The sequence below is a fragment of the Leuciscus leuciscus genome (assembly GCF_965113295.1).
Source record: "Leuciscus leuciscus genome assembly, chromosome: 1".
NCBI lineage: Eukaryota > Metazoa > Chordata > Actinopteri > Cypriniformes > Leuciscidae > Leuciscus > Leuciscus leuciscus.
Window position 1 is genome coordinate 51,605,669 of NC_138725.1, and position 12,638 is coordinate 51,618,306.

General features: G+C 37.1%; 1 protein-coding gene across 1 annotated transcript in view; it reads left to right on the forward strand.

Moving 5' to 3' along the window:
• rarab (retinoic acid receptor, alpha b) overlaps positions 1-12,638 on the forward strand; it is a 66,871-nt gene that overhangs the window by 17,640 nt on the left and 36,593 nt on the right. The gene's annotated exons all lie outside the window — the stretch shown is intronic.

Below are 12,638 nucleotides of genomic sequence, written 5' to 3' on the forward strand. Positions count from 1 at the left end.
AATCTAACCGCTCATTACAGAGTTAGCCCGTTGCCTTGAGTAAACCACCATAAGTGGCTGTACTGTGGTTTTAGGTGATATAAAAATGAGTTGAAGCAGAGCAGTAATGCCATTCTGGTCAATGAAAAAGAAATAAAGACCAATTTAAGAATTTAGCTTTTAATTTGCACCTTTTGATCACCTAGTTTTTACAGTTGAAATCATTGCGTGCGTGATTAATAAACATTTATTGTATAGTGAGGCTTTTTAAGCTTCGATCATCGGTCATACATGCATTATATCCGGCTAGTTTCTTTCAAGCTAGTTTTAGTTAGACGCTCGTTGATCATTGTTTCTTTGTGCGAGTGTATATGAATGTGTCTCCTGTGTTTGTTCCTTGTTTGTGCCTTTGATGTGCATGATGTACACCACATGTATCTTGTCCCTCTTAACTTGTTTATCTTTATATTTATGTGTATGTGGGTTTGTGAGTGTGTGTGTGTGTGTGTGTGTGTGTGTGTCTGCATTCCCTTCCTGTGGGCCTCCAGACCAAAGCCTCCTCACAGTGAGAGAATAGACTGGTTTATTGGAGGCCTGTCAGGCTCAGACTGAATTTACTGCCCACAGACAATGTTTATCACTCAACAGAGGGTAATGCGAGCAGAAAGCGCTGCAACCAGAGAGGGAGGGATGGAAATAAAAGACGTGAGGGAGGCGGCAAAGCAGATCCAGAGCCGGGGAGGGCTTTCTGGCCCACTTCTCACTATAGCTCATAAATCTCCAGACCCCATCCTGAGATATGTGTACTTACAGAGAAAGTGAAGAGAGGAAAGAAGGGAAGAGAAAGGGGCGGTGGAAAGCAGCATGACACCTTTCTATGCTGTGCTTTATTTTTTGCTGAAGCATGGAATATTTTTGTATCTCTCTATCGCTGCGGTGTTTGTGTGGTGTGTATGTGTGTGCGAGTGGGACTTATTTTTTTTCTTTTAGTGAGCTTGCAGGAGAATATTTAATACAATTTTAAACACCGCTTAGCCTTAATAGAGGCATCAATCGCACGAAAGATGCCGTTACTAAACCTGCTTCCCTTAAACGTAGAAATGTGTAGCATTATCATGTCTGTCAAAAAAAATTTGACTGATGATCATTTTATGTTATGGCCAACTGCTGATACTGCTTATTGCTGATACTTAATGCACTATTTAGAATAGAATAAATTAGAAACTGTTCAAAAGTCAGTAAGATTTTTAAAGATATTTTAAGTCTCTTATGCTCACTAAGGCTGCATTTATTTGATCAAAAATACAGTACAAACTGTCATGTAAAATATTATTACAATTAAAATGTTTTAAAATTGTTTTCTATCTTAATGTATTTTAAAATACTTAATGTATTATACATTTTCAGCATCATTCCAGTCTTCAGTGTCACATGATCCTATAGAAATCATTATAATGTGATGGTTTGATGCTCAAGAAACATTTCTTATTATTATCATTGTTGAAAACAGTTGTGCTGTTTAATATTTGTGGAAACCATCTTTTTTTTATTTTTTTTTTTTTATCTTTTGTAACATTATAAATGTCTTTACTGTCGCTTTTGATCAACTTTTGCTTCAGTCCTTGCTGAATAAAATCTTAATGATACCTATAACTTTTTAAATGATTATATTATATTATATTATATTATATTATATTATATTATATTATATTATATTATATTATATTATATTATATTATATTATATTCATTGCAGAATGTTTCAGGTAAATCCAGCCATCAAGACATTGTTTTTGAAGTAGGGAAGAAAAAAAGTACAAGTTAAAATTAGTATTAGTTAAAATTAAAAAAGACAATCTGCTTCCAATCAATGCAAATTAAGACTGTTACTGATAATTAACAAAATATGCTAATATTGTCCGATAGTCATGATGTATGTATTTATTTATTTATTACTAGGGTGCATCCCTAGTTAACCTTTTACCAATTCTGTGACATCTTGTTGTGTATTGCCATATTAAGTTCTTTGAGTTTCTTTGTTGTGCCTGATGGCTGGTGTGAAGCCCTGTGACCCAAATGCCGTCCTCCCTCACACCTCACATTCACACTTTCACACTCCACGGCTGCTGACATTTTACTGCGGCGCAGACGGTGTGATGGCCAGACCGAGTGTGAGGTGGATCGTGGGTGTTTTTGGAGGAGTAGCTCTTAATTTCACTGAGGTTTTGTATGAATATGTATCATTCATTTTTCCTTTTCTTTGTAATTTCAAGCTTAATCTGTGCTTTTTTCTCTGATATTAGCCCTCCTGTCGCTCAAACAGTAGACCATGAGGCTAACAACACCAAGGTCATTGGTTCGATTCCCAGGGAAAGCAAGAACTGATCAAATGTGTACCTTGATTTCAGTGTAAGTTGCTTCTGATAAAAGCATCTGCCAAATGCATTCATGTAAATGATATTAGTATTAATATTTTTGTTTATGCCAAATATGCATACTGCATTTTTAACAGGCAGTTTCATTGCCTACTTTACCAGTTCAATATCTGTTTGTATTTCCTTATATATCGTAACCTTGTCTAGTTGTAATGCAAACTCTCCCTTCACTCTCTTTCTCTCCTCCTCCAACTTCTCTGGCCGGAGGGCTCCCTATCCACTAAGGTGCTGAATAATTAATAGAGGTAGGCTGGGTTGATTAAAACAACACATCAGTCTGACCTCATTTAGTGAAGGCATGACTCAATGACAGGAACAAGCAGTGTACTCTTAATGACAGATTACTCCTGACTGTGTGTGTTACTGTAAAGGGATTACAATTTTACACATACACACACACACACGCACAGATATAAAAGTCATTAGCTGCAAGGGATTCTTATGATGGTGTCCATATTGAATACACACATTAAACTTTCCATGTGAAAGTAATTAAACTCATTGAAATATTTACTAACACCTTTGTACACATGCAGGCTAAAGCTAGCAAGCTAACTAGCCTCAAACTGTTTGTATCATCGAGTGAAAATAAAGGAAGTTATACTGGGTCCAACAGCCTGGTACCAATAAATCACTTTTTTTTGTTGAAAAGTTTTTTTATGAAGCAAGAAATATGTACAATATTAGCTTCAGGAGAACTTGTGGTGACAAAAAACACAAAAAAACCGTACGATTTTTACGATAACGATTTTCTTTATGAATATTACTGACAGTTTTAAGCCAGGGGTGTTCTGAAGCTGGATATTGAGGAGTTAATGGTGACATTTCTGCTAGAGCAAATACGACTTGTGTCTCTGCTTGAACTTGAAGTCACTGGTGCGACAGCAGAGACAGATTTGTCAGCGGTTGACAGCAATAAGCTGTGAATTCCTCTAACAGCTGATTGTGACATCAAATCCATCATTGATTTCTGCTTGTATTTCTCATGTATTCAGAAAATTTCCATTTTGAATATGGAACGAATGCCCATTCCATATTCAATTGGTAAAGAATGGCAATGTGACGCCTTGATTTAGGAACAATTTCATATAATAAGCGGCTGGTAAACCTATTGCCAAACCCATTTGCCACCATGTCTGTATCAATCCTGCCAGTCCACCAGCTCACTGGAATGTACTGGAAAGAGCCGAATGAGGAGGCTGGCAGGAAGGAGGGAGGAATAAGCTGCCTCTTTCGTCTACATCAAAAAGAAAAGTTCATTTGCTAATCATTCGTGGCACATGGAGCGAGTTCCTTTTCGCTAATTGTGTCCAAGAGTTGCTATTAGCATATCTGCTTTGATTTTGTGCTCTGCCCTGAGGCAGCTCCAATTTTGTACAATTTTATTTTAGCAGTTTCTAATTGTCAGTCTTCATTAAAAAAACAAAAAAAAAAACAGAGCCATTGTGGCTGTGTACACAATTACTAATTTACATGTACTTTGGGGCCGAAGTCTGAGATTATATATTAAATGCGTGAAGCTTGTGTGAATCTAGCAATTTTTTTTTACTTGTAAGGACAACCAAACCTTACATTTCAACATCCAACACAGACTGAACATACATACATTTTAATAGTGGTTAATAGTTCGGTTAATAGTTTATTTTATTTTATTTTTTTTATTCTATCATACGGACATTAAATTGATTAAAATTATATTTAACTAAATTATTGGTTTTATTGTTGTTGTGGTTTTTTTGGGGTTTTTTTTTTATTACATAAATGCAGTCTTGATGAGCAGAAGAGACTTTTTCCAAAAACATTTAAAAAATCTGAACAACTACAAACCTTTAAACTGTAGTGAAGCACAGATGTGTGAACAGAGAAATGTTCTCAGTAGAAGCCTATTCATCTTTTGAGTTTTGCAAAGCACAAGCAAATATTTAGCTGTTCAAATTAGTTATTGTTGCTCAATCATAGAATGTACTGAAAACCTTGATTAAATCACATAATCACAGGAAAAATCAAACTGATCTTTGGAAGTCTTGTATTACAATGTATCGCATCAATCCCAGCCTTGACAACATACTGATTCATGGCCAACTGATTTTGTCATAATTGTGCCGGCTAATAGTTTCGACTTGTAATTTCGTTATCAAGTTTCTCTAAAGACTTTTTTATTTTCAAAAGCATACCAATATGTAATGATTGCTTGAGCTTTAGAAAACTTTGAGGTACTTTTTTGCTGAGCAGATACCATAGTCTGAAGAGTTAAGTTTACTGTAAGTTCAGAGATATCTGAACCTTAAAAAGTCGCAGGAAGTGGGAAAAAAAAGTATCTGCATGAATTTGCTAAGCTCAGCCCTTTTTAGTCTCAGTGTCTTGGCTTGAAGACAAAGTAAAAATGGTGTATTGACATTTACAGGAGTGTTTTTCTTCTGGCGTGGATCGGGGGGAATTGTGAACGTTGATGTTTTGTTTTTGTTCATGTGCTTTCTTCCATTTATAATTAGTTGAGAATTCATGTGTGCAGTGAGTAGAACACTTTTTTTTTCCCAGAGCTCTTATCATCATGCTAAATATTTCCTGAACTTTTAATGAATTTGATTAGGAAGTCTTGTACTCATTCACAGATCCTAAACAGAGATGCTATTGTACAACCATATTATCATAAGAGGCTAAAAATTGAACACAATTGACCTCTCTTCTTTGTGCTGATCCGTGTTCAGGAAGGTAATGTAGAGATTCAAACTGTTGCTTGAACCTAAACAGAACAAGGGTAAAGTTAATTGGAAGAATGCTGTGGTGTTTCACTTTTAGTTTTTAAAGTGTATTGAAGGGATAGTTCACCCAAAAAGGAAAATTCATCATTACTCCCCCTCATGTTGTTCCAAACATGTGTGACTTTTTCTTTTTTGTGAAACAGAAAAGGTAATGTTTTGACGGGGACTGTCAAGATTCAAGATAATTACAAAAAAGCACTGAAAGTTAAATTTCTAATCAAATGTGGTACCTTTTAATGTCTCTGTGTTAGGTTTAATGTCAATGGTCACAACACGCGTAAGAACCAGTGCCAAATGGTGTTGACGCATCATTTGCTGTCCATTTCAGATTTGCAGAAGCTTTTGTATGACTTCAGAAAATTTCAAATGTAATGTAGTCATATAGACTTACTTTATTGTGCTCTAATGGTGCTTTTTTGTCATTTGGAAGCTTGACAGACTTCAATGGATATTCTTTAAAAAATCATATGGGTTTGGAATGACATGAGGGTACATGAGTAAATTATGACTGAAAATGTATCTGTTATTCCTTTAAGGTTTAAAACCTTTTTATTTTCCAACCTTTAGTATTCCTACCACAATTTCCGTTGTTAAAACTGTCATTATGTTAATGTTGGATTAACTGACATTGACTGATTTTGCCTAATTGTTTGTTTTCCTCAAGCTGTCACTACGTGTTCTTTAACCATAAATATTGCATAGAAATGCATTGCATGTGTATGCATTTGCATGTGGATTAAAGGGCAAATATGTTTTTATTGATCATGTCCACTACATTTGTTGACATTATTAGAGACGGGCTTGGCATTAAAAGACACTGACAATAAGCCATAACTCTTGTTTATAAGTGGACTATAGAATCACATGCAGTGTCTAAATAAAAACTTAGCTGTAATTATACTGTGTAGACCAGTGCACATATTCTCCAGTCCAACTTCCGTCGCATCCAAAAGAAATCTGGTCTGCTGAAATGTGTGGAAGGGCTTCTAGAGTGACAGCATGCTTGTTTTCTTAGACTGGAGTTTGGAGACGGGAAGTGCAGTGGCTTTCGGAATGGGGATCAGAATGGCTGGCCAATTGGGCTGGGGGTCAGTGTGTTTGTTCCTGTTCATATCCCCCCCAACCCCCACATGGGTTGTTTGCAGCTGCTCTGGAGAATTAGGGGGAATCCCAACCTAACTAATTGTATAAACTGCTGGACTCACATGAAGGAAGAAAAAAAGGGCTCAAAATAGAGCGTGTCCTGAAAATGATTGAAGATTGTTTTAGAAATGTCTAAGAATGTGGCATCTGCTTAAAACATGTGAGCGTTGTGTGTAAGCATTGTTTGAGCACTTTAGACTTAATTAAGTGATCTACAGTGTCTGTTATCATGTTCGAATTGTTTTGAATGAGGTCAGCGAATTGTGTGTTGAAATTCTTTCCACATAATGTAAAAACAGCATTATTCATTTGAAGGCAAATGTGAGTTATTCCTTCAGAGGAGGACCCAGATGTGAGAGCTGGGCTGTTGATGAAGGGGGGTGGTTCCAGATGGTCCACCCGGGTCTGGTTAAATATTATCAGTCCACTGGCCTCCCCCACTGCCTCGCTGAGCCTGTAATCCATCGTAACTACCCAGCCCTCTTTCATCTCTTTTCTTTTTCCCCCTTTTGCATTTCCCTCAGAGGAGTGGATTATAGGAGGTGCTCATTCTGCATGCAAGAAGCACACTCGAAATGGATAGAGCGGGAGATCTCTTTATATCAAGCTGTCAAATATGTGAATTTTGTGAACTTTCACCCGCTGCATGTACTGCAGATGTAGAAATACAATGTCATGTTAGTTCCAATGTAACATTTGACAAACTGAGAAACATATTTTATGCATTGACTACCAAAATATTGAAATGTACCTATTTATTAACATCTAAACCTAAAAATGAGATGTCCACCTTCATAATATATAAAAATGTTTTCATGTAAGTTGATACAATATTTTTTTTTCCTGACCATTAGAGCACTGTTAGATATATAAACTTGAAGAATGAAATAATTGTGATAAATAAACCATTCTTTAGAAAGCAGAATGAAACCATAATAATGTCAAATTCTATCCAATACATCAACTTATTTTTTTATTTTTTTTATTGGACCTTGTCTAATAGTAATAACAATAATTAATTATTTAATTAATAAATAAATAAATAAGTATTAGTTTAGTTGTTGTTGTGCTTGTTTATATATTTTATTTTACACTATTTTTCTGGACCACCCAATAATATTTATTATAATAATACAGTATGTATGTATTTTTTTTATTTATGTTTACATATTTTTACAATTTTTTTTCCCCATGGATCACCTAATAAATTTTTTTTTTCATCCTTGCACATTTTTACATTATTTTTTCTCTGTTTTACACAGACCATTTAATATTTAATATTATTATTATAATTGTCTCTTTTTCTCATTTTCCATTTTTACTATTTTCCATAGAGCACCTATCACTCCCTTGCAGAACCCAGTTTGAAAACCTAAAAGTTAACCAATAGCCAAATAGGTACTTATGCATTGTTTTAGCAAACTCTTATTCAGTCTAGCTTCATTCTGGTATGTAACAGCCTTTTTTCACAGTCCAGTTGAAAGTCTTTTTTGCTTTATATCACTATGACATAAGTAGCATTTCTTGCAAGTACATCAATTCCATGCCTTAATTTGATGTCCAAACAGCTCATTAACATTTTCTTCTCTGAACCTGTAATCTCTTTGTGGTTGTTCTGAAGCGCTCAGCCTCTGAATGCTCCGTGAGTTGCGGTCAACCCACCCGTCCGCGGCCCCCGTCTGCCCCTGTCTTCCAGTGCAAGTGCATGAGAGCGCTTGAGGAATGCTGTGTCTCTATTGTAATTGTATCAAGGGGTGGGGGAAAGATGGGTTAATTACCCTCTCAAAGTGGCCAGTGCACTTGGAGAAGAGGGTCAAACAAGTCATAATGGCGCATTTGCCAGGCCATTGTGAGGCTACTGTAGCAGAGCGACTAGCTCTTGTTCCTGCTTCAGACCGCTTTAGGGGGCTTTCGCTGATTAAAGGGGGGATTTGCGTCGGTTGCTTTCATGGGTCCTTGGCTAGGAGAATCGATATGTCAATAGGCTCAGTATCTATATGCAAAGCAGGGGTTTGGCCAGCACATTCAGGGCTTTTTGATATGCATGGGGCTTAGGCTTAAGCCACTGGCAGTAAAGACTGAGCATTATCACAGAGGCCGCTTGATGTTCTTATGTGTGGTGATATGGGGTCCTCCGTGGGGAGTGGGTCTGCTTTGATAAGATAGAGAGCTGGTGGCCTGGAAGGCTGGTTGTGGCTCTGTTCTGCTGTTGTGCGTGTGATGACTCAGAACTCCTTTAAACGGAAAAATCACTGGCTTTTGTTTTGGCCGCCCATCTATGTAATGTACCAGATTCTTCCTGCCCGGGGCCCATCATCACAGCGCAATCCCACTGGGTCCTTTGTGTGTTTTTTCTCCATGTGAAAGGGAGCCGGAATGAAAAATCAAGAGCGAGAGTGTCGGGGGTGAAGGTCTTTCCTCTAGGGGGTGTCAAGGTAATGGGTCTGTTTAGAGAGAAGCCCCCTATCTGTCTCTTGGCCTCTCAATATCTCCCTGTCATGATTGGAGTAGAGATGATGGGGCTTTCTTTCATGCCGTTACCATCCGCAGAAGATGGAGTAGTGCTGGGACACTGGTCGGGGTCAGCGGACCTCCCCCACCCTGTACTCGGCTCCACCTCGCTCTTAGCCTCTTTGAAATGGTGATGATGATGGGGTGACCCCCGCTGCCCCCGATGCGATACCCTCAATGAGGCTTGGGTTTGGTAGATCATTCCACTGCCCCCACTTTTCCCTCCCCAGAGCTCCACAGCAACCGCTGCCCCGGTCTCGGCCACATTTGTCATGTCCAGACCCTGCAAGCTGCACCTCTATGGGGCTTTTGTTCCCCAACCTGCTGGCTAAGCAGGGGATTTTAGATGGACCATTAACATTTGAACCAGCTCGGCACATTTCCCTATTGCACTCGATCTGCGCTCGGGCCATTACTGGTGAAAAGACTGAGAATTCTACATATAGGTCACTAAACATTGCAAAAAACCAACAATATCACGATAGGAGCTGTTAAATGTGAGGTTGTTAAGGAGACTATATACTGTAGAATGACCTGTTGATGATGATTATAATAATCATACTGTACTAAAGGAAACAATTTTAATGTACACACACAAATCATTTTTAGACAAATCATACTCATATCTTCCCTGAACATACTCAAATGACCCAATACAAATAGCCATATGTGTCAGTGAGCTGTTCATCTGTTGTTTGAGTCAGAAGGGGTCAGTAGGTCAATGGGGTGTTATGATGCATATCCAGGGGACAGGTGAAGTGGACTTGATCACTCATGCCGCACCTTAATCTAAGCAGATGTCAGAATAATATATCAAATTTGTTTAGAAGCAAATAGATGCATTAAAGGGATAGTTCACCCAAAAATTCATTTCAACTGTTTTTGTTCATATAATCGAAGCCAAAGGGTCCAAAACATCAATAAACACATTTTGTATGGAAGCTTATTTTTTTATATATTTGATAAATCATAATTATGACAATATTAAACTGAGATACTGAGTCATAATTATGAGATAAGTAAAACAAAATTAGACGAAAGGTCAAAATTGACATGAAAAGTCATAATTATTACCTAAAAATTAGACATTGTATTTAAATCATTATTATGACAGTATCATAATTGTAACTATGTCATAGTTGTCATAGTATCTCATAATTTCAATTAAGTTTGTTATGATATACTCAATTGGGGTGTAACAATATATACTGCAATACAAAAATCCAACAATATGTATCGTGGATAGTGACAATCTGTATTGTATAGTTCACCCAAAATGAATAAATTCAAGTTTACAGAGTTTTAGTGTCAGTACCACATTAAACTACTATATATAATGTTGAATATAATGTATAATAATTCAATGGGGGAATATTTGTGGGTCCTGATAACGCCAAATGTCTTATGTTACCAGTAAAAAGTGGCCTACATTATTTTAAATATATCTAGTCAGTGACAGAGTGCAAGCATATTCATCTAAAATAATTCTGTATTTTCAGCTTCAGAATCATGAATATGTTTATTCTGGTGTCACCATTGTCCGGTGTATTGGGTTACCAGCAACAAGCCTATTCATTTACACCCCCAATGTAGTACCAAATTTAGCAAATTTAGCTAGATTAAAATTTAATCAACAGTAAATTTTGTGTTAACCTTTTACCATATGTCTTTGGATATCGCAGTAATATCGTATCGTGGGATCAGTATCGTGATATGTACGAAATCGTGACATGAGGGTATCGTTAGATCCCTAATTCCCAAGCATTATTTTCTTTTCTTATGTGGTGGAAATGGGCTTTTATACCTTGACTCTCACTGTATGGATAAAACATCACTGAGACATTTTTCAAAATGTCTTCTTTTGTGTTCCAGGCATACAGTTGAAATAATGTGAATTTTATTTTTGGGTGAATTATCACTTTTAAATCTTCCCAAAAAATGATGAAAGGATTGGAGTTTGTTTAAAATGTATAATGTCTGTATGACTGTAAATCTATAATGATAATGTAAATGTCTCACATACTCACCCTCAAGTACACAAACCCACATTCAAACAAACAACTCACCATAAGGATAGTAATAGGCTGGATCTATTCTCATCACTTAATCCTTGACCTTGAGCCAGGAGCAATGAGACGGGACTGCTCAAGCAATCAGGATCATCAGCGGCCCTGCGGACCAGTCAGTAGCCTTCACCCGCTAACATTACACATCTGGCAGAGCGGTTCACGGTAGCTAATCTCCACCATATGTTTTACCACAGATGTAAGCATCAGCTGGCAAATAGTAACAGCAAAAACCTCTCAATGCATTTATATTGGACCATAATTTACAAAGAGCTATGCTGTTTGATTATTAATGACTATATAAGGAATAACCCTCTCCAACTCGCTTGCAGGAAATTGCTTCAGCGAGGTTCACAGAAGAGTTAATAGTGTGCATGTCCGGAGATTGCGATCAAGGTTATATCACTCAGATTAAGCGTACTGCCTATGTGATTGCATTTTATAGGAAAATGGTTCACTTTGTCATATGCATTTTTATATAGCTGGAGTTCAGAAGCTGTCACTGTTGAGAATATTGAATGGTATCATCTTTTGACCTTTGTTAGTGTTAATAGCATGTGACACATCCATACTGTGCTTACTATATAATGAGTTAGCACAGGCACTCATTGTAACAGTATTGAATGATGGCCCCTCCTTATCAAACAGATTAAAGGCATTGTGAGTCAATGCAAACACCCATCTGTTCATCAGGGCAAGGCATTCTGGGACAAACTGGGTCATGTGACTGACAGAATAATAATACGAATTTAAAACTATATGCTATAAGTATATAGTTCAGTTCCTCCCAAATTCAGTTTGCATTGACATTGTGCTATATGTTCTCTTAAGGCAGGCATCCACTCCTAACAACATATCATGCACCATTGATAAGAAGTCAAGCTTAATAGAATTTAAAGAAGCTTTTTTTTTATGCGTATTTAGAGGAAGTGAAGTGGGGGAGGTGGATTGAGGGTAATAAATATCCTCACACTTTCAAGTTGCCAGCAGGTTTGCTCATGCATTTCCTCCTAAAGCCCCATAAAGTCTTTGAATTCCTAACAGCCGCCATACAACCCCCTCCTCCCCTGATATACTGCCCTTCTCGACTCCTGCAGTCTCAAGGTATTGCGAATCTCAGGTCATTTGCCTCCATTGATGACATATGCAGCTTATTACACTCTCTTGTTGTTTAGAAGAATCAAAGTTATGACTTCTTTTCTTTTGAAATGTCACACAATTCTGTTTACACAATCAGATGTCTTATATTGGTGTACAATTGAAATAAATTAAACACACATCATATAGTAGTATTCAATGCTGTGCAATCTTGATAATGGAATATTTAGTAAAATCCCTGTAAAATTAGAGATGTAGAGTTAAATTTCAGCTCGTCACTTTTGTGTAAAGGTACGGTCATATTAGTGAAAATTTGCAGGTAAAAACTTTTCATGGTCTATTGACAATATAGCGATGTATGAAGCAACGATCACACAGAGGCAATTGGCAGTTGGTCGATGTGGTGAATTCACACGACTAACTGAACCCGATGCAACATCTGCATGGGTAAATCTTTCGCCCTCATGCGAAATTCCCAGTTGTGTGGATTCCTATTGAAATGACCATTCTGCCAGCGAAAACTCACTGAACAATAGTAAATGTGACTTTGCCTTAACAGTATTTACTGTATGTGGATGTGTTATGTCTTGCGTGAAACATTTAAACTGCCACAAATGTAAAGCAGTTTTACTTAGAGCCAGTCAC